The sequence below is a fragment of the Equus przewalskii genome, chromosome 14, assembly GCF_037783145.1.
Source record: "Equus przewalskii isolate Varuska chromosome 14, EquPr2, whole genome shotgun sequence".
NCBI lineage: Eukaryota > Metazoa > Chordata > Mammalia > Perissodactyla > Equidae > Equus > Equus przewalskii.
In genome coordinates, this window is record NC_091844.1 from 54,606,816 (window position 1) to 54,634,550 (window position 27,735).

Here is a 27,735-nt window from a genome sequence, read left to right on the forward strand (position 1 = left end):
ACCTACTGAATTGTCATTTAAATTGCTACTTATTACCCTATAAAATTCAATAAATATTTAAAAGGAAGGCAACAGGCTATATGTTTGCATCCCCTGAGTATATTCAGGAAATACCAGAGAGGTTTGTTGTTTTTTTTAACTCCAGCTGTATTTTTTAAATAATGATAACATTATTCCTTTGAAAGGATGCTTATAATTTTTACTGTTTAGCCAGTTCCTAAAGAAATTCTTCCTGTCAGTAGTTTGAAATCACTAGTATTTGTTTCTCCTTAGCTTTGTTTATTTTGTTAATAATTCAACAAAGTGCTAAGATTTAAAACAGTTTGGTCATGTGAGAAGGCCGTGATAAATAATGGTATAAATAAAAGATGATATGAGGTTATCAAACAAGTGAAATTAATGTTTAAAAGTGAACTTGAAAATGAAGAAATGCTTTTTTCCCTTTTCTTTTTTATGAAATGAGTGATTCTTGGATGTGTTTACAGATTTGACTATGTACAAGAGAAAATTATCGGATTTATTTCATTTAGGTTGTTATCTGAAGGAAGGTGGAAGAATAGTGCAATGAAACCACACTGTTTGAATCTTTTTGCCAAAGGCATTCTGATGGGAGCCTCCGTTATAAATTCACTCCTCTTAAATAGGAAAGGTTACAAAATATATCACTCTCTAAGAAAGGGGGAAATGGAATATTCATATAATTGTTTTGAGTAAGGTTGAAAAGTGAAATGTAGGAATTAAGAAGTTAACAATTTTTTAAAATGTGGTGAACGTTTTTGGTAAGAGCCTTCATTTCAATAATATGAAGATTGGTATGTATCATTACACATACAAGGCTTCCATTCTCTGTTTAACCCTTAAAGAGTAGATTTCTTGGCAGCACCCACTAGATTTGCTCTGCAAAACCTTTAGTGTCTTAATTTGTAGTGCCATTATTTGTAGTGGTTCTTCTAGTTGTGGTTTGTTTAATTATGTCACTTTTTGTTGAAATGTTTATATGCCTGTTCCCTGCAGTATTAACTTCCTGAGGGCAGAGCCTTTTCCATCTCTTCTGTGTATATACAACGGGCACTTTAAGAATGCTAGTAATAATGATGTCTTGTTGGTTGGTTACTCAGCCATTGAATAACTAAACTCAGCTGATGAGACCTCACAGGCCGGCTAAGTCTACTTCCACAGCCACAGATTGTTCTGCACACACTCTTGCAAATGTGTGCTCTTGGTCAGAAGGGAACTGGACATAAAAAGAACATCTGCGTTTCCCATCTAGTGGAAAAAAGTGTCTATCTTGGAGTAAACAGACTTGGTTTCTAGGCATTTTGCTGCCACTAGAGTTGACCTTAATAGACTCCCCTTATCCGCTTTGCACTTCAGTTTCTCCATCTATTTAACAGGAATAATGAGATCTGTGCTCTGTACTCACAGGGCTATGGTGAGGATAAAACAAACTATTAACAGTTCATTTTCTTTAAAAATATTGGAAGTCCTGTGCAATTAGAGATACAGTTTGCTTTTTCTCTCTCTTACTACTTCTATTATTGTCCTATCATTGTCTTACAGTTACACTGTGCCTTTTGAGAACAGGGTCAGTCTCTTATCCATTTTTGCATACCTGGTGCCTAGTGTAGTGTCTGGCATATGATAGGCATGCAGAAATAGTTGCTTAATGAGTAAGTAAATTTTGTTCCTAGAGGTTTCTACTCCTGCCTTTGTTGCCATATAGCCGTGATAACTAACTGAGACAAGTCAGTGAACCTCTCTGGGCCTTGGTTTTCTCCTCTAAGATCTGGACTATTCTTGAGACCTCCTCTGCTGTAAAATACTAAGCTAAGGCTTCCCATAATTGTTACTAGAATTGTGAGTTTGGTAAACTGTGTGTATTCCCAGTGCCTCAAACAGTACCTGCCTCATAGTAGGGACAACAAGTTCCCTTCTCATATACAGAGAGGAGCAGGGGCTTCTACCTCCCCATTTAGAAGTATGGAGAGTGAACTCATAATGATTGAACTCTAGAGCCCCTTGGTCTTGTTCTAGATAATGTTCTTTGGATTATAAAGAATGAGAAAGTATAAAGTTCACTTGTTTGTTTTAAATTATGTTATTACATTTTAATTTTCTAAAGTTTCTTTCCTTTCTGTTGATTACTCCCTGACTGACTGGGCTTGACAGAGTGACTCATTCATCCCATGTAGAATCAGAACCTGCACAGCTCTGTGACCTGGGGAGTGCGCTGGGCTTTCCAGAACTGTTTCCGTCTGCAGTGTGAGTGGGCTCACTTTGATAGTTCCTCAGTCCTTACAGGGCAGGAACTGAACCAATGTGATCTTTAACTCTAGGTCTTTCCCTTTAGCCACCCTGTGTGTTAACTTCGACTATTCCAGTCCCAGGTAAATGATAACTAGCAATATGGCAGTCTGCAAAACTTTATTTTAGACTTTGCTAAAGTTTCATACAGGTGCTCAGCGTACAGAGCATTCTGTAGCTCTTGCTTTCTCTCTTTATTTGAAATCAATCAGTCACCCACTAAGAATTTGTAAGCATTTGTCATGAACTCAGTAATGACACGATAGAGGAGTACCTGAGAAGAATAAAACTTAGACCTTGCTCAAGGAGCTTACATTTCTGCTAGGGAAACAAAAATTATTTGTGAAACAGATACAAATAGAAGAAAACATACACTAATCAGCTGCACAGTATGATATGAGTAATGGATGCATTAGATGTTCATTAATGGGGGGCCAGCCCCGTGGCAGAGCAGTTAAGTTTGTGTGCTCCACTTTGGTGGCCCACGGTTTTGCCGGTTCGGATCCTGGGTGCAGACATGGCACCGCTCATCAAGCCATGCTGAGGTGGCATCCCACATGCTACAACTAGAAGGACCCACAACTAAAAATATGCAATTATGTACGGGGGGGCTTTGGGGAGAAAAAGGAAAAAAAAATCTTAAAAAAAAAATAGTTCATTAATGGGAGAATTTAGTGCAGTATTTGGGGAGAAGTAGTGTTTCTTATAAAGCTTTGGGGATGAATAGATTTGGAGTACCTGAAAACAGGTAGGGTGAGGAAGAGGAAGAAAAGAATAGTAATCTTGTTTTCTGTCTTGTTGGTGTGATCTCTATTCTGTCCTGTTAGAGGGAGCTCATATTCAAATTAATAGCTTAGGATAGTTTAGTTCAATTTAAGAAGAAAATGTTTGTGAAAGCATCACTAGGTCCAAGTAAAATTGTTTCTAATGACTATATTAGGAGATGTTAAATTATATTTATTTTATTTTCCTGAGTGTAAATAACAGAGAATTATTTTAAAATCTTAGCGGTGTAGGTCTGGAAGGATCCTTTGAGGGGCATCTAATCTAGTCCAACCCCTGCTTATAGACAGATTTTGAAGCAATTTCCAGACAGACTGGCTTCTCTCCTGTTCTTCATGTTTTCTAGGAAAAGAGATTCCACAAGTTTCTGTGGTTACCCACTCCATTGTTTAGGAAAGAATTGGATTCTCAAAGCTAAAATTGAGAGCTGTAGGGCAATCGGGTTTTTATATTTTAGAGAATGTAATTATTAGAATTCAGAATAGCTTATTTGCTTTGAACTGCATAGTACTTTGTAGCAAGCGCCTGTTTAGCCAAACTGAAAATCAGAATTTTCTTTAACTGTAGCCAGAATAATCTTAACATCCTCAGACCAAAAGGATTCTCATTTTCTCCATTTAACAAGTATTTATTACTTTTTTACCCTGGGCCAGGCCCTCTGCTGGGTACTGGGATCCAAAGATGAATCGGACATACTCTTGGCTCTAGGGAAGCTGACGTCTAACGAAGAGTGTGGCCGTGATCTCCTCTGCTGGAGTCTCTGTTCCACGTGTGTAGAAGGAAGGGAGAGGGAGGGGGTGGGTGTAGCATATCCTTAGTGCCTGTTTGCATGCTTGGCATGTGCCAGACCCTTTCTTTATAGGTGTCTAGTTTGGCCTTTGTTGCAGCCCTGCGAAGTAGATAGAGTCATCCTAATTTCATAGAGGAGTAAACTAAGGTTGGTGAGATTTAATTATTTGCTGGAGGTCAAACAGCCAGAAAGTGGCAGAACTAGAGTACAAATCCAGTTCATCTGCAGGGCACATGGGGATTTACACACCAACATACACGGCTCCTCATGAGCAGTGCGTCCACCTTTTTAGACTTGGGCTTTTTTGTCAACCTCTGTGGGAAATGAGCCACTTTACCCAGAGTCTCAGTGTGGAGCAAGAATCGTACATCTCCCCACATGACAGGTTGATTTTAGGAGGAAGGTGGGGTCAGGGGGGTAGTGGAGAAGTTTGTTTCCAGATGACTTTAAGACCCCTTCTGGGGCCGGCTCCGTGGCCGAGTGGTTAAGTTCACGCTCCGCTGCAGCGGCCCAGGGTTTGGATCCTGGGCACGGACATGGCACTGCTCGTCAGGCCACATTGAGGTGGGCGGCGTCCCACATCACACAACTGGAAGGACCTGCAACTAAGATATACAACTATGTACGGGGTGGGGAGGGGTTGGGGAGATAAAGCAGGGGGGAAAAACAAGACCCTTTCTGTGGTGGTGGAAGACGTTATGTGCCTTTTGTCCCATGAATGTTCTCTTCCTCTGTGAGCCTCACACTGTGTTTTCATGCAGACGGAGGTGAGGGAGGAGCAGGTTGCAAGGTTTCTAATGTCTTACTGTAAAGCCAGGAAGCTAGAAATCTTAGTTTTCGGGTTGCCACGTAGGGAATGAAGTAAATTACCCAATAGGATGGCAGTGTGACCAGTAAGACATTTACCTCTGTAAAACTCTTGTATTTGATGATAGTTTGGTGCTATGGGGAGAGGATTTGGGGGTTTTGCAATCTTTGCCTATGGTACGGTGCCTTCTAGGCTTAACCTAATGTTTTTCCAAATCTTTGCTTAATTTTTCATTCATATCTTTAATAAAAATGTTAATAATAACTATTATTATTAGTTTGTATCTTTGAGAGGACCTAAGAAGCCATTCAGTCCCATTCTCATTTTGCAGATATGAAAATTGAGATGCAGAAAATTTGAGCGATTTGTTCAAGGTCGTACAGCTAGTGCTGGAAAGAAATTTAATGGTACTATTAGCTCACAGTAAGCTCTACTGGAACATTTTAAAAACTTAGTCGATTATTTATAAATGGAGTTTCTATTAGCAACAATAATACTAGTTTGGATTCAAATAACTTGAAAATGACTCCAGCCCCAGTTTTTGATATGGTCTGGAGGTGTCATTTATGCATTTTCCACAGTTGTGTATAGAACATTGAGTCCAATTGTTAAGGCAGAATAGATAAATGAGTATTTTTGGAGACTGAGAAGTAGAGTATAATTCTTATGTAACCCTTGTTGAGAAGGACTTAAAATCAGAATTAGGTCTATACTGACACTTCGGCCTGCTGAAGAGTCTCATGTTTCAAGTTTTTGTTCATTCTTAGGTCCATGCATCACAGGGAGGAAAACCACAAATAAAAATTTTAACCAAAAAGCACCTCTTAAAAAGAAATATGTTCCTGAACTTGAAGTGGGAATTAGTCATTGTGTTCTTAAATATTGACTCTTATGTGGACCAAGTGATCTTTGTTCCTAAGCACTGCTTCAGGCCATCGCCTTCTTTAATAACTAAGGCATTGTGGCTTTAGTTTGAGCATGTTCTATGGAATTTTGGCAATGCATGTATCCTCTTTCTGCATCTTAGTAAAAGCATGAGTAAATATTTTTTCTTAGCTTGGTATTTTTGTAGCTTACATTTTATATGAACCAGACTAATATAATGTAATACCAGGATTACATAATTTAAGACGTCAGGATCGCTTCCAGGACTGTGAGAGAAAGTCTTCATTTATCAGGGGGTTTGTTGCTCATTCAGTACCTGTAGAGAAATACCCAGAGCTATTTTCCAAATGAGAAAATGGAGTCAAAGAGGTTAAAGCCAGAGGGAATGATTTCTTTAGAACTTGGGTAGTATTTCTTCTTTATTCAGAACTTGGTCCTTATAATTATTGATTTTAGTAATGTATAGTTTAGAAATTCCAAGAATTTCCAACTATTCTTGTTACACACTGAACTTTTTTATAAAATATAATCAATACATTTTTTTCATTGGATCCTTGTTATATACCTTGGCACTCTAATATGTACAAAAGTAGTTGATGACATAGTCTTGAATTTCAAGGAGTTATCATTTATTGAGAGAGAAGGCCAACATGTGAACTAGTTTAGGAAAAATTAGTAACAAACTCTCTGGTACTGTCAGGGGATAGGGGGTCAGGGGAGGATGAGGTCCGGTCCCTGCAGGAGTCAGGGCTTAATCTGGACTTGAAAGGATGAGCAGGGTTTAGATAGGTAGAGATGAGGCTGTTGCATATCAGGTTATATAGCATGAACAAAGATACATAGGTTGGAACACACATTGTATATGTCTGAGAAAGTTAGGAAATAAACCAGACTAGGACAGAGAGGACACAATGGAAATATTTATCATTCATTCCTTCATTTATTCATTCATTCCTAGAGCAGGGATTCATTGACCATCCTACTCTGTAAGCACTGTAGCAGGTTCTGGGGCATGTATCAGTGAATAAAACAGACATGCTGTGGAGGTTAGTTTGAATTTTACATGACATTAGGATTCCGTTAAATTTTTTTATATTGGAATGTTCCATGATAAAAGCATTGTTCTAAGAATCTTTTGAGAAGTGATTGCAATCTGTGTCCCTGGGTGATGGGATTGGAGAATCTGATGTAAGACCCTGGAAGAGAGTTACTTATGAATAAGTTGTATTCTCTATAGATTGCTAAAGCATGGTTCCAGCCTGGTGTGGTTACTTCAGCATTTATTCTTTTTGTTATGTCTAAATTGAGTAGTGGCTATTTCAGAGGGAAATATATTTTGAGGATTACTGGTTTCCCCAAGATATCAAAAGATATTCAGTGAAAGATAGATTCTAGAGTCAAGTAAGTTTCAGAAAGGCTGGATTAAATAGGAATTTCTTTATGACTTCTCAGAACATTTAATATGCTGTAATGTGTTTTGTGAATCTTCAAGAGTGGGATATAGCATGCAATATTTCTTCAAATTATCTGACCATGGAAAACCTCTTTCTCTCTCTTTTTTTTTTTTGGTAAAGATTGGCACCTGGGCTAACAACTGTTGCCAATCTTTTTTTTTTTTTTTTCTGCTTTATTTCCCAAACCTCCTCCCCCCCCCCACTACATAGTTGTATATCTTAGTTGCAGGTCCTTCTAGTTGTGGGATGTGGGACACCGCCTCAACATGGCTTGACGAGCGGTGCCATGTCCACGCCCAGGATCCGAACCCTGGGCGCCCGCAGCGGAGTGCGCAAACTTAACCACTCGGCCACGGAGCCGGCCCCTCTCTCTCTCTTTTAAAGAACATCATTTACCACCTTGTGTTTCATCAGACATAATTTGGAGGACTTCTGTGGGGATCCTTATGAAGGCAGGTGAAGGGCATGTCTCCCATCATTAAGAGCAGCACCATCTGTGAGAAAGGAAGATACTCATTTCAGATATATCTTGGCAGCAAAAGAACGGCTTAGTTTTAGTTGCAGTTAAGTATACTATAAATTATCCTGAGTTGTCAAATAAATATGAATCAATGAAAATTTCATAATTTTAGGCCTTTTAAAGTCTTGTGATATTTAAAGTGCCTTTTTGGGGGAATGAGCATTATATTCTACATAAGAATGAATCTTCTGCCATTCTGTCAGAAGAAGATAATGTCCTTTTCCCCAGAGCCTTTATCATTGCTTTGGGGGAAATAGGGCCTGCAACATGGTTGATGAACTAATCAGCAAGATCAGTACCAAAACCGTCAGACTATGATGTGTGGTGTGTATGTGTGTGTAGCAAGGGCAGAGGGGGAGAGGGGGAACAGATAGTAACCAGCTTTGAAATATAATAGGTAAGGCTTTAGGATGCAGTAGTATGGCTGAGTTCAAAGCCTTTAGACTGTATGTCTTGCTAGTAAATTAAGCAGCACACTCTGTTGTTGTCCCTCATCTCCCAAATAATGTTTATGCTTAAAGAGGCTTGTTAATGTTTAAAGAGACTCGAAATGATTCAGACTTGCAGCTGTTAGAATGCTTTTTGGCTGCAAGTAACAGAAAACCCAAATCAAAATTTTAAGCAACAAGGAAAGGTTATTATCTCATGTACAACCTGGAAGTTTTAAGTTCATTCCAGGTTGATAACATCATCAAAGATCCACGTTCTTTCCATTTTTTCTGTTGTGCCATCGTTGATGTGATGACATTGGCTCCAGGCAAGCTTCTTCATGGTTGCAAGATGACTGCAGTTCCAGACATCACATCTAGATACAACAGTGGATAGGTACAATATCCAGTGGCCTTGTGCGTTTCTATTTCCTTTTAAGAGTAACAGTAGCACCTCCTGTATGTGTTCCCATGCTTTCCCTCTCACACCACGCAGACTTTCCTTCCCGTCTTTTTGGCCAGAGTTAACATCTTAGCATGCTCCAACTTAATTCTGACGAGGAAAATGGATCCACCATAATAAGCTTAGACTAATCAGGATCCTCCAGTTGGGTATGGAGTTGGTGACGGCCCTTCTTGAAGCATATAACTACTCAGAGAAGGGTGAATACCCAACCAAAGTCAAATACTGTTAAAAGGAAGGATGAGATGGGAGAATGAATTTTTAGGTGACTAATGATGTCTGCTGCTACAGTCTTCTAGGCTATCTCAAAAGCTTTGAAAATGTTTTCATTGAGAAAAATGGCTTAGGGGCCGGCCCGGTGGCACAGCAGTTAAGTTCGCACGTTCCACTTCAGTGGCCTGGGGTCCGCTGGTTCAGATCCCGGGTGCGGACATAGCACTGCTCATCAAGCCATGCTGTGGCAGGCGTCCCATGTATAAAGTAGAGGAAGATGGGCACGGATGTTAGCTCAGGGCCAGTCTTCCTCAGCAAAAAGAGGAGGATTGTCAGCAGATGTTAGCTCAGGGCTAATCTTCCTCCAAAAAACCCCTAAACAATGGTTTAATAGGAGGGTAAGTAATATATGTCGTATTTTAGCCTAATAGGAGAATGTATTATTACTTTATTTATACAATTCCTTCATATTATTTTTAAAAGATATGTAGTAGTACAAGTGTCTAAACCTGTGGTTCTGTATAATTCATTCCTGTAACCAACTTTGCATTATAAAAATTTCACTCAGGGACACAGTGTATGTCTTCATACGTGAAAAAAGTTTTGTAGAGCATTAAAATAGAGATTCTGAATAAAATACAGTCCATTTCTAAGTTAGAAAACACTACTCTGCAATATGACATGTCTCCTTGGCTCATAGCTAATCTCTGATGAGCTAACAGAATGTTAACATTGCTTTTTGCGATGAGCTCTAATTCACTTTGGAATGTGACCCATAATTAGAACATTGATTTTGTTCTTGTAAGGCCAAATGGTGTGAAGTCAAATGATCTTTCTAAATTTATTGAAATTGGTACTTAATTATTTTTATTTGTGAACCAAAACTCCCTATTCTATTGAAATTGAGTGTAATATTTTGATGTGACATTTTGGCTTCTGAACTCAATTTAGGCCAGTTGCCTTGAACAATCTCTTTTTCTCTGTCTACTAAGTTTCTTTCTTTTTCCTCCAAACTGTTACCATTTTGCTGTGCACAAACTGCCTTTGTAGAAGTGGAACATGAGGCTGTCTGGGTCAGGGCAAACCAGCCAGGCGAGACAGAAGATTGGGTCAGACTGGCTACGTTTGACAAGGATCAGTAAGTCTCTTCCAATTGGGCTAAATCTTGGAGGTCTAGAGTTTTCTATTCTATAGGCACAGTTCTAGAGCCATCCATTGCTCTTAGTACATCTTTATCTTTCTTGTATTTATCTCTATGATCAGTCAAATTATAAACAACTGATTTAGATGTGTGTGAATGATCATTTACACACTTGCTCCCCTTAATTCACTTGCTTCCTCTTTACCCCCTGTAATCAAAGCCCTCCTAGGCCACTGGTTCCATTTCTATAACTGGTGGTCTGTTTAGATGTCCATCATTTTTTTTCTTCATCATTCATTCAACAAATGTGCTCACTGGGTTCAAGGCTCTGAGCATTGAGTGGAGTACAGACACTTATAAAATATGGTCTAAATATCTGAAGAACAGTAGAGGAAGAGAGATAAAACTTGAACTCAACCGTAATGCCAGGTGGAAAGCCATAAGTACTGTCAACTCCTTTCCTCTCCCTCGCATGTCCCTCCCCCTCCCATTTCCTCACTTCCATGCCACTGCGTAATTGCACTTCTAGCAGAGCTCTTTCTCACGCTCTTCAAACAAATATCCTCTTTGAACCTCTTCCTCTTTCCCATCCCGGTTCTGCCGTTTGGGTGGGAAAATCTCACCTGACCATGTCTTTATCTTGCTGCCTTCTTTTGTGTTCTGTCTGTATGGACAATAAATGATCTTGACCAATAAACTTTAGAGCAGTATTGGTGATGTGCTTCCCCTATCTGTATTTGGAAATGAAATTCTGTGTACTAAAAAAACAATGTCACTGGCCACCAAAGGCCGTGAATGCCCAATTTTCCCCAGAAACACACCATAAGTCATCATCTCTGTCTCCTTTATGCTTTAATTAGGCCAACTTTTCCTTAAGCTTCAATATTTTAGGGAAATAAAAGAGAATTTCCCTCTCAATGGTTTTGTTTTGATTAGTTCTAATATTGCAATAGCATAGGTTTTATTTTTTTATCATTGTAAAAGTATAATGTTTCAATGGGGAAGTAAATAGATTTCTGTGGGCTACCTGCAATGCCACCATTTATATTTATGTCTTTGGAAAAATGTATTTCAGTTGTCATATAACCATTTATAAGCTGTGGCCTTTCCACAGAGGGACATACCATTTGTAAATACTTACTTCTTTTTATCCTTCCTGTTTGCAGCCCTGACTCCCTTCAAAATTGTGCTGCCGTTCACTGCCAGACTGGTTGTCTTGCCCATGAAAATTGAATTCCATGGCATTCATGGCATTTTCTGTGGAGGTTTCTTTCTCTAGAAATCTCTCACTGCCCCTACCCCCTCACCCCTCATTAAATTGAAATTTAATGATTTTTCAGGATTTTGTGTGTAATATCATTCTTTCTAGCATTTTTAAGTAACATTCTTTGTAATGGACAAATCCTAGTTTAGTCAATAATTCTCTTAGTATTAAATATTTAGTTTTTACCCTAGTCTTTTAAATAATATTATTAATAGTGGTGTGGTGAGTGTCTGTATTTACAGAGTGTTTTAATATTAGGGTTATTTCTTGCTGATAGATTCTCCTAGGTATAATATAATTTCTTGGTAATATGGTATATTTAATCTTCAGTTTCTATTTATATATTGTCAGATTTCTTGATAAGTTGATCTTTTTGAAAAACACTATACCTGCGTCACGTTCCTACTCAGGAATTTTCATTAGCTCTGTTGCCTATAGTCTAGAGTCCATGCCCCTTTAACTGGCCTTTTCCCTTTTTGTTAACCTTTCTCTTTTTGTTTTAACCAGCTGCCTACCATTGAGCATTTACATTCTGTCTGGTTTTTCCACATTATAAAAAGTAGTGCAGGGAATATCCTCATGAATTTTAGCTTTGCCCATGTTTTTTGGATTATTTCTTTGGATAAGTTATCAGAAATGGAAATTCTGGGTTAAAGACTATAAACATCCCATGAAACTGATAGCCAGACTTCTTTTAAATAAGAAGATATCAATTTACAAATTTACTAGCATGTATAATCTTCCCTACTAGTGGGTATTATTACTTTTTAATGCAAGTTTAAGAGAATGTGAGGGAAAAAATTACCATGTTTCAATTTATATTGCTTTTATTACTAGTGAAGTTGAACATTTACCCACGTTATTTGTTGGTTAATTGTATTTTCTTCAGCTTAGCTTTCAAGGCCCTCTAGAATTGGACCTGCCCTTTCACCTTATCTCCTATTATTCAAACCCACAAATATTTATTAAACTCCCGCCAGCTATCAGCAAATACATATACTCTGAGCAAGCTAATCTCCTACTATTCCTTTGAAGGTAAGATTTTCTCCTTTGTTGCTTTTGTTCATGCCTTTTCTGCTCCTAACATCCCTGTCCGTTCTCTTCTACTTACAGTATGCTGATTTTTCCCATCCTTTGAGGTTCAGCCTGAATCTTTTTTTCCTCCAGGAGGTCTTCCCTGACCTGATTGTGGCCTCCTTGAGAGCAGGGCCTGTGTCTGATGCCCCTTTTTACCCCAATGCCTTGTAAAGGGTCTGCCTTACATAGGGGACAAGGAAGTGATATGTTGATGTTGCTGGGAAAATGCACATTGAGGTAGGCAGATCTGGATTTAACTTTCGGCTGACTTCGGGCAAGTTATTTAGTCCCTTGAGCCTCAGTTTATCTCAGCATCATCATAAACTGGGATGATGATAAGATCTGCCTCCAGAGTAGTGGTCAGGAGTAAATGTGATCGTGCTTACACGGGGCCTGGTGCAGCGATGCTTGGTGCACGGGAAGCGCTCTTTTAGTGAGAATTGTTTTCAAGTTAATTGGATGAATAAACTGATCATCCCAGCACCTGTTGTTCTCCTTTCTTTGGGACTCATCCTGGTGTACCGCACGTGCTGTCTCTTTCTTGTGTTGGTGTTGCCTCTTGTGAATTAGTTATATACTCTCAAATCAATTCCAGGTTCTTAAGGGGAGGGCTTGCGTTTTAAGTTGTTTCCCATCCTAAAGCACTGTGGAAAGACTGATGGGCTGAGCGTAGCTGAGTAGCTTTGGTAGCAGTGGAATGAGGGCAAAGCAGTGATGTAGACTTCATTTTCCGTTTTTCACTAAAACCTTTGCTGGACCTTTACTAGGAGAAATTACTTTCTTCTAGGGCCTTTGAGAAATGTCTAGTTTTGATGCTTATTCAGCCAAGTGGAGTTAGTTATTCAGTAGAAAATGGTAAAAGTATCCAAATAACATGACTGGATTTCAGTTTTCCATATAGTGTTTCCAAGTGTTGTATTCATTAGTATTTGTGAGAAACCTATGGTTAATGCCACAAGAAGTCATAAACTAAACCAGATTCCCCCGCTTTTTAACTTTCACATGACTTGGATTAACAACAGTGTTACTCCCGAATTTACACCTGGGATTTCCAAACCTTCTCAAAAAGCTGAAACGATGATTCATATTTAGTCACCATGTGACTGGGTTATTTTCGTTTATTGAAAATATAAACAATAAAAAATATCCTGGATAAAAATCTCCGTGTATTTTAACTAGTGACAGATGCTATGATCAGAATTTCTACTTAAGTCAGGCATTTTTGACATACACCTCAAGCCTTGCAATTAAGCTTTATGCCTTTCCAAACATAACAGTTAACCAATAAACCAAAATATCAGCCTGGTCTGGCTTAGCTCAGCGGTCTTTTGATTTCTTCCAGTCTGTTTGATGTGGAGGCTTATTGAGATTTATCTACTGAGCTGTTCATAGTTTGTAGGGCTGAGAGCACTGGTTATATTATATAAGATTCCATTAGTGACAGGAGAGTGTAGACAGTCTCTCTACAGTGTAGATAATTTAGTCAGTTGTGCTGGTCATGGCTTTGTTGAAATTTTTAAGACTTTTGTCAAGCTTTTTTGTTAATACTCAATGATTTTTCTTATTTCCCAGTTTATACTGTGAGCCTCAAAATAGATGGAGTTCAGTTGCTTCAATTTAGCAGAAAATGTTTTAACTTTTGGTAGAAATCTTTATGTAGATTTGAAAACTCTTCCAATTATTTGGACCAGTTTATTCACAAGGGAAATAAAAATAGAAATATACAGTAATCAATTATAAATATTTGCTATATGGGGAGTGAGACATCATTCCATTGTATTGTTCGTGGTAGTAATAGTATCAATATACCCAACTTTATAACATAAAGCCTACAGATGACTTTCACATACATACTTCATATAATCCTGATACGAATACTCAGTAAGGTAAGTATTAATGTCCTCATTCTAAATAACACACTTGGAATTTACTTTATTAGTTTGCTGCGTGTCTCATACCCAGTATGAAGCAGAGCTCGTGTTCAAATTCAGGTATGACTCCTAATCCAGTTATTTTCCCATTACACTGAAGCTTTTTGTTCTATAACATACAGTATTTCTAAAAGTAACAAAGTTTTGCCAAACAGCTTTCCAGTGGCTTAATCACATCCTCTTTCCTAAGACGTAAAGTAAAATTACCCTTGTTTACCCTGCTGGAGACAAGAAAGTAAGATCGTGTTGGAGGAATAACGAAACACATTCATTCTTTCTGCCTCAGTTGCCTCTTATATCAAATGAGGAAAACGCTAGCACTTACCTCGTAGGGTTTTTCGGCAGATTAGGTGAGTTAATACGTGCAAGGACATTAGAAGAGTGCCCAGCACAGAGTAAATGACAATACATTTAGCTATTGTTAGTGTTTATTTATTCAGCAGGGTTTATTAACCCACTGCTATGTGCCAGGTAATGTGCTGGACATTGGAAGATAAATAATTCGAAGTCTTTGCCCTCAGGGGTCTTACAATCAAGCAGAGGAGACATACTCCAGGCTACACACCGTTAGCATGAATGTTCTGTGTAGAGGCATGCGAGGAGAGGTTTGGAAGCACAGAGTAGGGATGAGTTCCTACTTGTCAGGAGAGGCCTCCTGTAAAAGTCAGGGCCTGAGTTTGAAGGATAAGTAGAAGTGAGCCGAGTGAAGAAAAACAGTATGGGAAAGAGAGCCAGGAGGATAAATGATGGTGGTGAAAGGTTGGTGTGAACATGTTTCTTCAATCCAGGATTTCTTGAAAACTGTAATATGCTAGTAGATACTGTGACTCTCCAGTCACAATGTAGTTACTTATTTAAAATACTGAATCATGAAATCCTTTTTTATGCAGTATCTTTTGAAGAACTGTGTTTTAAAGAGCACACTTTGGGAAACTCTGGATGGACTGGGTGGTGAGAAGTGAATTCAGGCCAGAAATGGGGTGGGCGAGGAGGATATTGAATAGAGATATTAAGACAGTAAATTTGACAGGACTTGATGAAAAACAAGGGGACCAAGGAAGAGGAAGGATGGTGGGACGATGGCAGATTTTTGGCTTGGGACAGTGTTTGGGGCTGATTCTGCCATTTACAGAGTTGAAGATTTAGTAGGAGAAACAGACTGGTGTGGGCGTGGGGGGATAGAGTTCAGCTTTGTATCTGTGTTTTGAGATGCCTTAGGGACATCCAATTAAGCAGTTCAATATACTGAGTCTGGAGCATAGGAGCAAGTTCTGGGCCGGATAAAGGAGTCATCGTGTGTAGATAGTATTTTATGCCAGGAGAGTGAATGAGATAACCCAGAGAGGGGTGAGGATAGACTCCTGGGAGCATCAGCGTTTAAGTGACATGTGGAAAAAGAGGATCTCTCAGCAGAGATTGAGTATTTCAGCAATCTGATATTCTTTGGGAGACATGCTTATCTATTCCCCTGTGCCCGCCTTCCAAGATCCATGAGTAGTTTGTTTTGTTTTTTGGAAAGTGCCTGACTCCACCCATGCAGGAAATCTATTTTGTGGGCTACTCCTTCTCTCGAGAATCTGGGTAGCTGTAGAAAGAGGCTCTTCACCTACACCCTAAGCTCTTTGGGGAGCCGTGTGATATCCAGCCCAGCCCTTCTGAGCTCAGTGGGGAAGGTGAAGCCATCTTGCATTGTTAAGTTTTTGAGTGTTAGGTCCTTAAATGTAACTGGAGAAATAATGAAAGAGAGGTATTCCACTGGATTAGACAAGTTCAGTGGATTTTAATTTTCCTGATAAACTATTATTAAGAAATTGTTTTGGAGATTTACTCTCTGAGTGGGATTAGCTAACCTACATTTTTCACTTGGATAAGTAGTTCTTTAATTAGAAACCAAGATTTAGTGAATAGTTTCCCATTGCTGTATATAGTGTAGAGAAGGCATGTGAAACTGCCAAATGACGGTTTTCCTCATGATAGTGAGAAGCGGGGAAAACAAGAGGAAATTATAATATGTTAAGGGAAAGGATTCTGTTCATCCAGTGTGCCTGCTTTTATCTTTAATTCTGGAAGTCTCTGCCGGCAGGGTTTTTTTTTTTCTTTCCTATTCTTGTTGTGCCAGAAGTTGCATATTTCTGGCAAAATGTTCATTACTGGCTAGGGGTGTGCAAGAAATCCTTTGCCAGAGAATTAAGCAAGCAGAAGTCTGTCAAAACAAATATTCTAGTTTGAAAATACAGTCCTGCGGGGGGAGGGGGAGGGGTGGATAGTGGAGGAGGCCAGGGTATGTTCTAAGGCTGAGTATTTATTTCATAAGAATTCTGTGTCCTGAAAGACTGTTACTTGTAGGAATGCTGGAGGAACCAAGATTGTGGTACATTAAATGTGCCGATGAGCAAAGATGGATTTCTGGCGATTTTTGGTTTGCTCTCGTGTTTGGTATTCAGCTCATATGATGACAGCCTTTGCTAAGAGTAAAACGTTTTGATAACAAATAGCCTTTTAAATTTAATTCAAGAGGGGTTTAACAAAAGTTATGTTTACAGGGAAGACCTCTCAGGCCTGAGGATATTAAACACCATATAAACAACCATGCACATAAACACATGGTCCACTTCATAAGCTTTATTTGACTGGGAAGTGCCAACTTTATATAATTTCAATCTTTATTGGCTGATTGATTCAAAAAGGCAAAATTTGGGGGGTTTTTTCTTCTACTTCTTCCATGTTACTTTTAAATAAATCATTTTATAGAAGAATAAGATTATAGATTGGATAAATGAAGGTTTTTAGATTTCTTTTCTATATTCTTGCTTAAAGCTCTATTGTAAATGTTGCTCTTCAAGTTGGAGAAACATAGGCTGACATTTTTGTTACTTTCCACTGGGATGGGGGGTGGGGGCTAACAATATTAAGCCTCAAGGATGAAAACCATTGCACACAAAAGTGGATTTTGAGGATTTCCTGACCATATATCTGCATACAACTGATTTTTTTGGGGGGAGAGTTTTTAAAAGAAAATATACTGCATTGTAATATTGACTATTGTAGAATGTACATATAGAATGTGTTAGCAATAAAGAAAAACCCTCAAAATAATATTAGTAAAGTACAAACCAGTTTATTCTTATCTCCTTTGGCAAATTTTAGACTTGCTACGATAAGCGGTTCAAGGAATACATGCCGTCTTCCAGAGCAGGGGGAGGAAACCTTCCTGCTCTGTGATTCTCCAATTTGGTATACTTTAGTGACTGGAAGAAACAATTAATGTAAAATTTCTTTAATTTTAGTAATTCAAAAGAATAAAATTTTTGAGGGGTTGAAAAGATCATGGTGCACCATTGGAATTTGCCTTTAGTAAATGTAACATTTGTTTTCTAAAGAATTATAACAACATACTTAAATTCCAGAACAGTAAGCAAAATAGCTTAAGTTCACTGACTTGAAAAAACATTCTTTTATACTGCACGGTTCTAAAATAAATACTTAAAAGAAACAGAGAGCAAGCCATTCTATCTTGGATTTCATTTTCCTTCAGATAGAACAGCTAGAACAAACATTCTTGCTAGTTAACATTGCCTGTGTTTTTATGAAGTTAATAACTGACCTGTCAATCATGCCCTATATAAATACGGTAGTTGAATGCTTTCTGCTTTAGAAGCACTTTTATTTACAAGAGCTGCCAGCCAAGATTTCCAAAGGACTCCACGGGCTGTTTGCTTTGATCTGTTTTGAGGGCTGGTCTCTTTATACCTGTTGCTTTGCTATTTATGATACCTTTGTGTAATCAGGTATGGGGAGAGCAGATGTGCAGAATAAACACGTCTTGAGGAAATCAAGGCTCAAGAGAAATCATGTAATTATGCACCAACAACTTTAAAAAGAGAGAGAGAATATTTTCTTAAATCAACTTAGTTGCTGTTATGACAAGAGAACAGATGTTGTGGTATTCACCCCAGAGAAGGAAAAGATTCTCTCTTAAATCTCAGTTTATAATGAATGGAGGTGGTGTGTGTATCCCCACCCTTCAATCTGTTGCTCTTCTTTAAATTTGTAAATTGCTGAGATGTTGCAGCTCTTCTCAGTTGACTTTTACCTTTGACCTTTTTTCATTTGCTCCTTCCCTAGGAAATGTTTACCACATGTCTCTATCCAAATCATCTTCCCTCTGTGGGAATGGTTACCTCTGCATTTTGAACTGGAAATGCCTTTCCATGTTTAAGGCAGGTTTCAGAAAAGGATAGCTTTTTCTTGTTGTGTGTTTTATGATTTTGATTTGGAGTTTCCTCCAATACTGAGGGGGACTGAAAGCCTAGGTTCATCTTTGTATCCCCCACAGTGCCAAACATAGTGCCTCTGATAGCATGAGGGCTCAGTGAATGAAACAATGGCAAAAGTTAGGAGGAACCCAAGTCCTTTGTTCTCATTTCTAAAATCATCTGTTGAGTTTAGTTACTTTCATCATTCAGTTAAGTGTTCCCCTAATAATTCCTGTATATTATGTTTACATGTTGCTTTTCTTTAGGAATCTGAATGTGTGAATATATTGGAAAAGTTGTTAACTTCTGTTTTTACTTTGAAGTTAAAAATCATCCCCTACGTTTTTTAAACTGGAAGTTTTACCATAACTCTGTTGTGCTTTCAGAGGAACTGATTTAGACGTTTCCCGGCACTTGGAGTTGTTCACCCTACTACTTTAGGAAATTCTCTTTATACTTTTCTAGTTGGTTTTACTGACATTTTTGGTCAGCAGCTTTCTCTTTTGTGACACTGGTATGAATCTTAGATTTTCTGGGGAAGAGTGCCTAAACATGTCCCAAGGTTTAGAAAACAGCTCTTTTGTTAACCAGAGTTTTCTCCTTGCTTTGTTGCTCAGAAAGCTTTCAAAATCCAGTGTCTTTAACTGGTATTATTGCTATTTATTTGGTTCCTTGTTTATAGTTTTAAATGCTAGCACCTATATGATAATTGACAAAGTATAAAATGCAGCCCCAAATACCTTTGGTTTAGCAGGCTTCCCCAGATAATCACTTTTGCCAGAGTAAAATTATTTCGTAAACTTTGAGGTAGATTAAAGCTTGGCTTTCAACTCTGTGTTCCCTCTTCACAGCTTACCGGGGTCAAAGGTGGTAAAGCCCTGGGGTTGCCTGAAGCCAACGTAAGCGAGTGCAGTCATGCTGCCTTTGTTGAGGCAGAAGCCTCCAAAAGGTATGAAACTGCCAAAATTACATTTGAGCATCTTCGGGCCTTTGATTCCAGAACCTCTGTTGGAAGTTGAGTGGGACAGGCAGCTCAAGATCAGGCTGGAGAAGCAAGTAGGAGTAAATGCGGGTCAGCCATGCCCCAGACACCAGGGAAGAAACTGCCTCTCCAAATAATGCACACAGGGACAATTTTGGAAGTCCGTGGTACTGCTTAGTTGGCAGATCAGCAGAGAGAAAGTCCTTTCCAATATTTTCATTTTACATTCGTCCAAGGCTCAAACCTCTAATTAAATTTTCTGAACAAAGACCGTATTAACGCACGCCATCCAGATTGATGACTAACAGTTCTTCCTTCCAGGTACATAAGGAAATCTGTAACGCTTAAAGTAAAATAAAGACCCTAGTCAGGTTTGGGGGGAGGGCGAAGTAAGGGAGTGGGTGTAGTTAGGACTGGGTTTGCCTTTCAAAAGTAATTTTTCAGTGCTGCTTAAAATGGATCTGTCAGTGGTTGCTGCATTTACTCAAGTATATGTGATTTACTGAATGATCTAAAACTTAGTCACAATGATATGATTTTATTTAAATATCTGTGAAAATGTGCTGTGTTTTAAACTTTTGGAACATTGTTTAGAAAAATTGTTTTTTTAACTCATTTGTGTCGGCAGTGTAGACTTGTATGAAAATTTTTAGGACAGACCCAAACATGGTAATTTGCCAAAACTTCAAGTAGCTTTCCAGTATTTGAGAAATAAGGTTTAAATTCATTAGCTTGGCATTCAGGGCCTTCCACAGTCCAACCTGTTCTCTGCTAGAGGAGCTTTTTGCTCCAGCCTTCTTCACTGTCCCCAGGCAGGCCTTCCACATCTCTGCCTCAGCAGTGTCCTCATTCCTTCTTCTCCTCCACGCACTTCCTCATCCTCATTCCTTCTTCACCCTTCCCCCGCCAACCCTGGGAAAGATAAATCTGAGCTGTGCTTAAGGCCAAGCTTCACCTAGACTAGTTTCTGGTTTTCTCCCCCCTCTGCTTTCCCAAATCTGTCATCCTCCTGGTTGCCTCCCCTCTTGTGAAGCCAGCCTTCCCTGAGCATCCTTCTGTAGGCTCTCCCCTCTGCTTTGGCCACCAGAGCAAGGTTGTACCACTTCTTTGGTTCTTACCATGCCAATGCTTCAATCATGGTTTTTTGTTTTTCCATTAATTTCTGTTTTGTTTTTTAAACTTGATTTTAAGTTCCTAGAGGCTTAGAATTGTGTCTTATATGTGCTAGTGTCCTCCGGGGCACGTAGCATAATGCTTATGACATGTTTGTCAGTTGGTTGATTGATTGGTACATGTCTCAGGCCTGGGGCTTGATACATTTGCAGTCTGTAAAGACAGCAAACTGTTTTCAGACCACTTGTACCAGGTTTATTTTTTGGCTTGTCAGCTCGGTAGGGGAGATGTTGGGCCCACTTCTGTCCAGAAAGTCTATTTTCCAAGTCTTTGCATGAACAGAATGGTGTTACCGTCACACCCTGGAGCAGTTTCACCTGGGTACTGCCAACTCTTTCTTATGCTGACTAGCTGACCCATGTTGAGTGTTCCTCACATCCCATTTCAGCTTTCTGGGTTACTTTTATTCTTAATTAAAGGAAAACTTATTTCTAAGACCTTTCTTGAACCAAAGGCAAGTTAATATTCATTAAATGTTTGCTTTCTTGACTTTAATTTTCTTTAGCAGGTGATAACTCAGGTGGGATTATGCCTCAACAGTGATCTGACAAGATCCTTGTTCATGGTAGTTATTGACTTTTCCAGTATTAACCTTTTAGATATAGTATGAAGCCAGCATCCTGGTGTCTGAACCATATAAGCAACTGGCTTTCTTTTAATTTTGTGTTTTGAGTTTGAGGAAGATGCATACTATGCCAAGTAGAGACTTTTGAGACTAAAGTGTTTAACTTATTTGATCTGAAAATTACTGGTAAAATTACTGCTTTGCCAAGTATAAAACCAAGTCTTAGAATAGTGAATGCCCTGGTATGACTGACACAGCATGCTTTAAGGCTTCTGAAAGCTTGGGCCATATGCTGAGAAGAGATTTAATAGTCCAGTATGAACCCATGCACACAGTAGTCAGTCCTTTACATTTGTAGAGCACTTTTTGACACTCCTGTATTTATTCATTCAACAAATATTTTTTGAGCACCGGCTAAGAGCCAGGCATTGTGCTAGGTTCATGGGCTACCGTGATGAGCAATCACCAGATATTTTACGTCCTGTTATTTTGAATTTTAATTTCCAGTTTGTTTCCTCTTACTAGAATGTCAGCTTTTTGTCAGCTTTGTCTTATTCACTGCTGCATCTCCAACACCTAGAGCAGTGCCTGACACGTAGCGGAAGCCCAGTAAATATTCATCACTGTATGGATGAAGTTCTACAGCGAGGGAAGGGTTGCCGTAAGAGCACATAGGGCATACGTGTAATCTGGACGTGGAAGAATTGAGGAAGACCCGGAGAGCAAGAAAGATGATGGCTAAGCAGAAAGATATGCAATATTTAGTTGGAAAAGAGGAGGTGAGGTAGGGGATGACTGTTCCTGTGCAAAAGCCTGGGGGTGACAATGAGCCATCCGAAAACATGGGTGCTGTGCAAAGTGCAAGGGAGGGGTGGCATGAGATGAGGTGGGAACCTTGTCAGCCAAATCGAGGGAGCAAGGGAGGTATTTTAAACACAGGTATAACAGGATTAGATTTGTTTTAGTTTGATCATTTTGGCTACTGTGTAGAGAACACACTGTAGCTGGATTGGAAATAAAAGCTGAAGACTGGGAGATCAGCTTGTTTGAATAGTTTTGTCTGTTAGGGCAGTGTAGACTTGTGGTACCCAGACTTTTGGATTTCATGAACCAGCAAAAACATTTTTTTTAATTTTGAGGGTCAACATAATAGAGTTGCTACCCTTTTCATTTTGTTAAGTAAGGACATTAAAAAACATACCACCTGTCAGAATCATTTCACAAATAAAGGACATTTTAACATACATACCCACAAATACACACACACCACACACAGGAGAACTCAAGTAAATGTTAGATATTTAAATGGAATATCTTTAGCTTTGTGCAAAATTTACTACATTGCCCTGGTTTTTCTCATTTTCCTCATGAATGGACACCTGTGTGGTATGATATTTGTAAACCAGTGATCTAGCCTAGGAAAAAAATATTGGTGATCTGAATTAGAATAGTGACAGTGAAGACAAAAAGAAGTGAATAGAATTGAGAGATAGGAGGTAGAATCAGTAGAACTTGGTGATTTCAAAGTACTTTCAGATCTCCTCTCTCTTTTGATCCTGATGGTACCCCTGGGAGGTAGGTAGATTAGGTAGAATTATCCCTGTTTAATAGATGGGGAAACTGAGACTCAGAAGTTACGTGACTTACCTAAGTCGCATATCTGATTACTAGCAGAATTGAAACCATCCTTGAAGTGGTGTGAGATTCTAGCTGTGTAGCTCCCCTACCCCACCCCTTTTTGGTTTTGCTCAAATTTCAGGGAAGAAAGGAAAAGGAATCATGGGCTCCCTGTGAGTCATGTCTCTTAGGGCAAAACATATGATATAGTCCATCCTTAGAATAAAACAATATCTTAGCGATGACTCTTTGATTCATCCTCGTTGTGCAACATCATCCGTTACCAATCCATGAACTTGAGTAACCCTGTTTAAATTAGGCCGAGGAGACTAAGAGGCTTCTTTGGCTGTATTTTCATTTTTATCCTGTTACTCTTTGTCCTTTCCATAAATAAGCCTTGGCCACCTTATTTATGGGTTTTGTGGGGGGAGTAGGGGAAGTGAGACTGTGTGTATGTGAGGATATTTATCTCCTACCACCTGGTTTATTGTTTTTTTTTCCTTTTCTTTCTTAGTATACTTGCAGATTAAAGTAATTTGGTGCTATATAAATTCCAAAAAGAATGGAGTAGACTTTATAATGGACTACCCCTTGTTACAGGGCAAAGAAAGGAAGTGGAAGTGAATAAAAAGAAGAAAATTGGACTTAAAGGAGGAAAATATGAAGTAATAACAATTTGAATTGGACAAAAGGAAAAAATGCATTAGAAAATATTTGTGGGCAGTTCCTTGTAAATGGCTTTATAAACAACATTTTTGGTGTATAGTCATAAAACCCTCTGACCTATGAAACACCAATTTAATGGAATTAATTAAAAATAAAATGTAATGCCAAAATTTACATATGAAAACTATCAGTGACTGTTCCTTCAATTAGTTACTTTTATTTAGTTTTTATATCAATCATTTTTGTAGGTTCCTTGTTTTCTGGCAAATTTGGAGACTTTTGGAAAACTATTAGAATGACTTTAAGTGATTTCCATACAGACTCAACTGCTAGCCAGTCTATTGTAATCACAAATATGAGAAATATGGTTTCCTTTTCCAAGGATGAAATATACTTTTACTGAAGCATCTGCACCTATTTTTGTGTGTGTTCGGTTATGGAGTGTCTATTTTTACTGCTTAGAATGGGCACATCAAAGACAAATACTGTTTTCATATAATGTGTGAGGGGAAGAGTATGAGCACAGCATTGTATACCACATTTTTATTATCTCACACACATTCTGTGTCTGTCTGTATTTAGATACCCTAAGAATGTTTTTTCTGCCAATATGGATCCATCCATCTCATTTTATAGCTTTCTTCCCAGCCTTTGGCTCTTATACATATAATTTAGTGTATGATTACTGTAAACTATATGTGTTAACATATTCAGAATACTATGTAAAATTCTTACGCCAAACCCAAATTTTAATCGTATTTTCAATGCCTACAACTTCATATATTTTTAAAAGCTGTTGGGGGCCTGCCACATGGTGTAGTGGTTTAGTTTGGCACACTCCACTTCAGCAGCCCAAGTTTGCGGGTTCAGATCCCAGGCGTGGACCCACAGCACTCGTCAGCCATTCTGTGGTGGCAACTCACATATAAAGTGGAAGAAGACTGGCACAGATGTTAGCTCAGGGCTAATCTTCCTGGAGAGAAAAAAAAAAGAGGAAGATTGGCAACAGATGTTAGCTCAGGACTACTCTTCCTCAGCAAAAAAAAAGAAGTGATTTACATTTTCTGGTACTCTTGGATCTTAAAATCTCAGAGTGTGCTGACCTTAATGGTAATTTGTACCAATCTCCTCTCTGTTCTTTTCATCTCCTCTTTAAAATGGAGAAGGAAACAAAGCAGCCTGGGTAGCAGGAGCCAAGGCCAAAGAGCAATGTATGTATAATTTGTTGAGAAGGTACAGTGGTAGATTTGCCCACATGTTATCTCATTTCTCAAAGTAACTCCACAAGATAGGCACTATTATTCCCATTTCATAGGAAACAAGATGGAAAGGTACCCAGCAAGGTTGAACAAATTGCCCAGGATTACACAGCCAATAAGTAGTACTCCTCTGGTCTGGCTGATTCCAAACCTTCACTCTTTCTCTACATTGTGTTTTCTCATTCCCGCTCCACCACAGAATAAATAATCTATGGAGTATGGTTTCAAATTTTACTCCATGATGTAGTAGCAGCCTTTTCTAAAGTAAAATGCTGCACATATTATAAAAAAATATTTTGCCATTGGAAATAGGCTTAATGTAAGTAGATAAACAATATTTGAACTGCCTTAGTTTATGTGGCATATTATTACCTTTGTCTGAACTAGTGGCATTATTTTATTTTAAATGTGATTATGTAATGAAGATGAGTGTTTGACTTAACATTTGAGTTTTACACATTTTTAAGACTTTACTTGGAAGTATTTATATATACTTCAAATATTTACTGGGAAGTATCTTTGTAAGGTTTGGTAAAACATTTTACCAAACTCCTGGTTTCAATGAGTCTCTGTTGGGAAAGCCTAAATAGCACTGTGGACGAGTGTTTGGCATTCAGGCAGCTCCTCTGCTCAAATAAGGGGGAATAGAATTGACGGTCTTAGTAATAAGGTCATAAAGTCAAAAAGAGTTACCACAGTGTGGTCAACATTTTGACCATAAGGAACAGTATGTAAAAGTGGGTTAGCTGGCAGGATTTCCTGCCTCCTTAGTAACTATTGTGTCTGTATTTCTTTAGAGTCATAGCCGAATTGGAAAGGAGGGAAAAATCTTTGAAGCAGAACATTCTGTGTTTAGAATTGATGTTCTTCACAGTCACATGACGAAAAGCTTCTGTGGATGAGTATAAACCAGAAGCTATCCTTTGAATAAAATGCCTTTCCACTGTGTGGCTTACTCAGGGTGGTCTTCGTTTGTGCCTCCTTCTTGTTGGCCTGTGTTCTAACCCTTGACACATTAATGAACTTCGTGTGTCTGTTTTTACCTGATAGAATTATTCTTTGCACTGGAGCGTCTGTGTATGTCTGTGTTTGTGTGACAGGAGGGGAAGCACTACAGTCAATCCCAGAGACAGCTGCCACCTAAAATTCATCATCAGTATTAGGAGAAGAAGAATCGAGATTTAAGTTTAAAAAAGGAATTAAATTGAAGCAGATACAATATGGGGACCGGAATAAAATTAAAGAAAAAAAAAGTAAACATTCTTAAAGAAATGAGATGCAGTTGATTACATGAAGTAGGAACAGGATGGTATTTTTAAAAGAGCATTCAGAGAATAAGAGCAAGCTCTAGGAAATTTAAAAATATTGTAGCCCAAATGGAAATTTCAGTGGATATGATGGAAGACAGAGTAAAAGAACTCTTTCAGAGGTAAAACTAAAGAGAACAAGAGAGATGGAACATGGGAAAGAAAAAAAATAAGAAAATTAGAAGATTCAGGCAGTTCAACATGCAGCTTATAGGAGTTCAGAAAGAAAAGTGAGGGCAGGAAATTGTCAAAGAAATAGCACAAGAAAATTTCCTAGAGCTAAAAGACAAGTTCCAGTGCAATGAATGAAAAACAATCCACACCAAGACACATCATCATGAGATTTCTGAAATTTTCCTGAGAGAAAAAAAACCCAAAACAGTTCATGTTAAAGAGAATTAAGGATCAAAATGGTAACAAACTTAAAAGATAGAAGTTAATGGAGCATTACCTTCAAAATCCTGGTGGAATATGATTTCCTTCCTATTTTTCTGTATTCAGCCAGACTGTTGATCAAATGCAGAGATAAAATAATAAGAATGTAGTTTTATTCAAAACATTTTTTTAGATGAAGGACAAGGAAAACTATATTTTTCTCTATTTCCAGAACATAAATGAGTGAAGCATCTAAATGTTAACAAGCACGTGGCTGAACCATATCTGTTTAACATGCCTATGTTTGCCACTCCTCCAAAACAACTGTGTGTATATAGATAAGTATAATTTTAATGTTTCTAAATGTGTACAGAAAAGGTCTAGAATGGGGCAGTGAAATTTCTTTTACTACTTATTTGTACGTTGATTTTTTAAAATAAGCATATATTAGTTGTAATTAATAGAATATAACTAAGAAGGGGGGAAGAAAAGAGACATGATTTATTCCTTCATTTATTTTTTAAAATGTAGGAAGTGCATGCTATGTCTGCCTCCTCTGCTAGGGGCCGTGGGAGACACAGTTGAAGTAGCAAACACAGCCTGGGCCTTTGAAGGCTTTTGGGTCTGGCTGTTAAGGGGAATCACGCATGGCAGGGAATGGCTCCCAGCCGGGTGGAAAGTCGGCCTTGGTGTGATCTCAATGCACAGGCTGCTCTCAGGGCCAAGCAGATGGCTTTCCAGGATCTGTGAAGAGGTGGCAGCCTACTAACTTCAGAGAACTTTACAAAACCAGCATTCGTGAGAACACCAAACACAGGACCCTGATCTTAGAATGTCTAATTTAATAAATTTCATTTGCATTTCTACAGAAACCAACATGCTTCCTGCTGCCAACCCCAGGAGCCAGAGGTTAGGGTTTTTAATAATAATAACAATAATGAGTTATACTTATTCCAGATTAGTTTTCTGGCTCTCCAAAAAACAAATGGCTAAGATGTCCAAAATGTTCCTTTCACAGCTCTGCCAAATGCTGGCTTTTCCTCTCTGTCTGAAGATCCAGCCAATCTGTTGAAAATTATCCCATTTTTTTAAGTACTTCCAGGCAGTTGTTCAGAGGGAAGGCTGAAGCCTGCAGGCTGAGATGGACATCCACTAAATGGAGACTCTTTTCCATGCTTCTGCAGCAGAAGAAAATCACACTTTGTATCTTGAGTCTTATTTCATTCCTTCTAGCTGTGCATTTGGGAAAATGTACGCTGGACATCGCATCATATCTAGTTATGGACAACGTTGTGTATTAATTGCGGGTGTAACATTTTGCCTGCTGACTGCTTGGTTTTTTTGTTTTTGTTTTTTTCCCTCGTAAACAAGCCTAGGTCTGAGTGTTCACAAACTTACAAAAAACATGGGTTCACTCTGGAAAAGGAAGCACTGAGCCTGAATAAGAACAAGTGCACACACTCTCTTTTCTGGT

The 27,735-nt window shown here is 38.5% G+C and overlaps 1 protein-coding gene across 8 annotated transcripts in view; it reads left to right on the forward strand.

The window, feature by feature from the left end:
* THADA (THADA armadillo repeat containing) overlaps window positions 1–27,735 on the forward strand; it is a 307,690-nt gene that overhangs the window by 91,290 nt on the left and 188,665 nt on the right. The window lies entirely within an intron of this gene.